The 4,951-nt window shown below is 30.9% G+C and overlaps 1 long non-coding RNA gene across 4 annotated transcripts in view; it reads right to left on the bottom strand.

Annotated features, from left to right (window-relative positions):
* LOC106678604 (uncharacterized) overlaps nt 1–4,311 on the bottom strand; it is a 49,619-nt gene extending 45,308 nt beyond the window's left edge. For 3 of the 4 annotated variants that reach the window (XR_010844275.1, XR_001342792.3, XR_010844276.1), the window contains exons 1-2: nt 4,124–4,297; nt 1,786–1,909 (exon numbers count right to left, since the gene is read on the bottom strand). This is a non-coding gene — a long non-coding RNA (uncharacterized lncRNA). Of the gene's footprint in view, nt 1–1,785; nt 1,910–4,123 lie in introns of all 4 variants that reach the window. The other variant, XR_001342791.2, reaches the window with a different exon arrangement.
* Between the last annotated feature and the right edge of the window lie 640 nt (nt 4,312–4,951).

Below are 4,951 nucleotides of genomic sequence, written 5' to 3'. Positions count from 1 at the left end.
CTTATAAATATTATGTACATTAACAATCGTTTCAGTGTTACTTCTGAGGTGGTTTGCGTGCAAAATAATTGTGGTGTTGCATGAGTTTTATATTTTGTAGTTTTGCTTTCATTTTAATTTAATTTTTTTTTTTTTGTTTAAAACGTTCCTTATAATAAAATTCTTGTGATAAATGAAAATTTGTATATATTAAAAAAAAAAATAATTGCAGTGCTAAACACCAGTTTCTTGGGGCCTATATCCAAAGCTGGTTTTTTTGTTAGTTTTTTTAAAAATTGTTTTTAAGTTTACAAATTTTTGGAGCTTTGACAGTTCTTGTATCTGGATGTATTTATAATGTATGTAAATTGTACTTATTTACTTTTAAATTGATGTGTTATGTTTGAAACTTTCAATCAGACATTATATGATGTTTTCTTTCTTTTTGAAAATGAATGTTTTATTTTTGTTTTTATTAATGAAACCTGAAGATTCTGTATGAAATTTTTTTTAACTTTTATTTGAAATTTATAAATGTTTGCATTTTCTATGTGAAATCAATTGAGATTGTATTTGGTGACATAAAATAAAAGGGGGGAAAATGTTTATAATTTAAAATGTACATATTTGTTCGAATGAATGACGCTCTTTCTCTTTATATTTGTATTAGGCACTAATACTCGGAGTGGATAGATAAAGAGCTAAATGCTTATACTTAACTGTATGTGCGTTTTTTTAGAATTTAGAAATGCAAACAGTGACTGAGAATATTAAGTATTTGCCCCTCTCCCCAATTCTTATATTATATAAATGTAAATCTGCATAAAAAAATAAAACAAAAAACTTAAAAAAAAAAACATTGTAAATTATGAAGAAAATAATGGCTCTTTATAAATAATTTGTAGATTTATTTTTTAATTTAAAGCTATTGCTTGTTAACGATTTTATGCATTGTATCATCGCAAAGAAAAAAAAAGTATATGTTTTATCTTATTGAAAAAGGAATTGCTATTATTCATTACCAATATGTATGTATATGTATAAGTAAATATATACATATACATAGAGATACACAGTAAGAAAACATTTTGTGATAAAGCGATATCAATGATCAAGATGAGTCTAAGGAGTGTTAATATTTTTCCGCAGTAAAATTTGCACCAAGTCGTTATATTTCAACAAGAAATGATAAATATTGAATTAACAAGTTGACGTGATTATTACATTTATATTTATATAGTTGGTGCATTTTTTATAGAGGCAATTGTTCCTTTGATATTGTATCTAAGTCATATATTAAAGAAGTCATTAATTCGTTCTGTGCGCTTACAAGGTACAGGCTAGTTTCAACTTCTATAGAATCAGAAATACCCATTTATATCTTCTGTAACAATATACATATATATATATATATAAAAAATAATAAAATACCAGCAAGCAGTCAGCTGTAATTTTGTACTATGTTCAATGAGAATTGTTTTTGTCAAAGCAAAGTGTTCTAATTTTTATTTTTTTAATATGAGACTTTTTTTTAAATAATGACTCGAAAAAAATTCAACGAGCAAGACTTATTAAGCACAACATTTAAATGAGAGGGTACTTTGCTTTGGAAAAAGCAATCTATGTATAAATTTTGATGTTTGTAGCAAAATACTTATAAAACGTGATTCATAAAAAGATATTTGTTATGTTCTCTTATAACCCTCACATTCCAATTTTAACTAAATAATATCAGATTATGTATGAGTAAGTTATGTTTTACGAAGGTAAGGTAAGTTGAGGCAAAATTAGTTATTGTTATCTTACAGTGTAGAGCTGTTGTGGATAACTTGGTCAGTGCCTTTCCTTCAGCCATTTATAGCTGCTGTTCCAAAAGTGAGTAGCTGCCTTGTGCCAAGGTTTCGACCTGAATTTCATGCTTATATCACGCCTGAAAAAAAAAAGAAAAATATGAGATAATAATCTTAATTCAGAGGAACAAAAATAAAAGAAAATAACAAACTTGGAACTATAAATGACAATAAAATAAATAGACAGTAGTTGATATTCATTCATTATACAGAACAGTAAACCACACCACTAATATAAGGTCACTTTCAGTACACCCCTAGGTAGCCTCCCTCCCTGGGTGGAGGAGCAAGTCAGGGTGCTCTAAGGAGGCAGTCCCTTCATCCCTGACTGGGGAGCAGTGTGCCAATATCCTCCTCCCCTTATATTTTACTTATTAAGAAACATCATACAGTCAAAGCCGGAATATCTCTTAAGAAAAATACCAGGAACCGTCAAACTGACCTAAGTTGGAATGTTTTATCTCTGCACTGTCAAGGAGTCCTTTGGGCACTTCTTAATCATATTGATAAATATAAAATAGACATCGCAGCAATTCTGAAAGTCCATTGGTTCTGCTTTGGCCTGGCAAGACATTTCAGAAGTGAGTTGCTCTCTAATGGGATCAAGGTAAATCTCTATAAATCACTTGTACGTCTCATCACATAGGGATCTGAGGATTGAGCTTTCACTAAAGCTGATGAAGCAAGACTCTTGGTCTATTCTGAGAAAAATATTTAGACCTGTTAAGAGAGGGCAATGTATTGAGAAGGAAGATCGCAGAGCTATTGGCTTTGTATGGAGACAATGATATCAAGTTTATAAGGTCAGGTAGACTCCGATGGGGTGGGTCATGTGGCAAGGATGCACGGTGACATCTCAATGATGTCATCCCAAATAAGTTCCAACCAGAGCAATTACATGGAAAGAGAAGAGTAAGGTGGCAAAACATGAGATGGTTGAACACTATATCAACAGATGCCTGGATCCTTCTGGGAACCTGAAACTAGATAGTTGCAGCAGAAGACAGGACGACCTGGCAGAAGTTAATAGAGGAGGCCCAGGCTCGGTAATGGGCTGTCGTGCCAATTATTATGATGAGTTGATATTAATAATGCCTATTAATACCAACTACTATCTACTTAATTCATTTTTATGTTTCTCTGAATTAAGGTTGTCACCTGATGAAGGCCTTCAATTTCCGGTTGAAACGTTGGTACAAACAAATAAGTTTTGTTAATTTAATAGCTCAACAAGGTTGCAGCAAAACTTTTACTAACCAGAAAATTAGCCTAAGAAGGGTGCTGTGATGAAATAAGTTGCTGCTTTAAAGGACGAAACTAATTTTCTCGTATTTAAAACCAGAAAGTGAAACAGTTTGAAGGCTTTAGAAAGAGAAAAAAATCATTAGCTTATACAATTATGATATTAGATATAGGAAAGGGACCTATTGTTCCACTTTTCACCGAATGATGGCGACACATTCTTACTAACTATTGTTATAAACAATTTTGTGAAGAAAAACATTATTTACACACAGAATATTGTTTCTAATGACATACAAGAGAACAAGTTTTTTGGTCATTATAGCCGATCATTGTTACAACCATTCCACACATTATCTTTATATGGAACAGGAATTTTTAAAAATAAATTGCTACCTAAACCTACAATAAAAATAGATTGTCAAAATGTGTTGTTATAACTTCAGCTACTAAATCTGTTAATAAATAATCATGAGAGATAGTTGACCATGGATGACTTATAAGAGAAGATGATTGGGGGTGTAGTCAAAATATAACACAAATAAGTTGAAGTAACTTATTAAATGGTGCCAACGTTTCGGCCACAATTCTTTAGCATATAATTAAACAGCATTAATATAAACAGAATGGCATAAAGTAAATAATTGTACAGAATAGAATTAATAAAATTAAAGTGATGAAAGAAGTGGAAAATAAAATGTATACATAGGTAATTGAAAAAGTATGTAAAATAAAGTAAAATTCTGTTAATAAATATATTGTTATGACTCTCAAAACCACGGGTCCTGAAATTTCTGTAAACCTCCTGCAGTTCTATGTTTGTCTTTCTCCTACATGAGTTAAAACTCTGGTCCCAGATTACTGCAATTGTAATGAGGAATAAATTTTTTTTTTTATTAAAAAAAAAATAGATTCTTATAATTTATTTTTATTATTAAACATTATTGACTCTATCTCAGGGCGGGTTCTCTAGACAATCAGAACACAGTGATACTTAAATGAATTAATGACAACTTTTACAATCTATTTATCCTAGGATTAGCAAAACTAACCAGTTATTAGATCTTCCTTCATGACTGATAATTATTGATGTCTTCTAAATGGATGTTATACCACTGACAGTAGACAAAGGTAGTAAAATCCACCTGCTCGCTGAACTCGTTCACTCCTCCACCATCCAAGCTATCAAATGTCTCCTCTTCCTATACTTGATACGCCATTCATATAACATTCTTTCTACGATCCATCGATAGTTGATGCAAACATCGATTGTCACACAACTATTTTGAGTTTTTTTTCATGAGTTTCTTTATGTAGATTTTTCCTTAATACTTATTCTCATCTTCTAATTTTTCTTCAATTTACTCTAAATACAATAATGATAGGAAAATAACAAAAGTTGAAAATATTTTATTCCATCCGCTCAACATGGCAGTGATATTAATGAGCTTGGAATAACACCGCCATGTTGATTATTTTGACTCCATATTTGACTCACTTTGTGCAGTTAAAGTGAAACACAAATTTTTTTTTCGAACCCTCTAAAACAGAAATAAAAAGTGAATTAGTAAGTGCATTACTGTGAAAAAAGAAAAGTAATTCGTGTTGTGTCTAACCTTTTACTGTTCTGTTCTTAGCCCTGAAGAAGGCTAGAAACTCTAGCCGAAACGTTGGCACAATTAAATAGGTTACACCAACTTATTTGTGTTTCACTTTGACGGCACCCCCAACCATCTTCTCCTCGTATGTCATCCATAGTCAACTATCTCTCATAATTACAATATATGTGTGTATGCAAGTAATATGGCATGTACTTTCAAATCATCTTTGTTTTATTGTGAATAAATGTGACTTACTAAACAGAAATAATAAAATAAATA

This window comes from Halyomorpha halys, unplaced genomic scaffold, assembly GCF_000696795.3.
Source record: "Halyomorpha halys isolate HHAL.00 unplaced genomic scaffold, Hhal_1.1 Scaffold148.1, whole genome shotgun sequence".
NCBI classification, from domain to species: domain Eukaryota; kingdom Metazoa; phylum Arthropoda; class Insecta; order Hemiptera; family Pentatomidae; genus Halyomorpha; species Halyomorpha halys.
The sequence above is the reverse complement of the archived record's forward strand: the minus strand, read 5'-3'. Positions and strand labels throughout refer to the sequence as shown.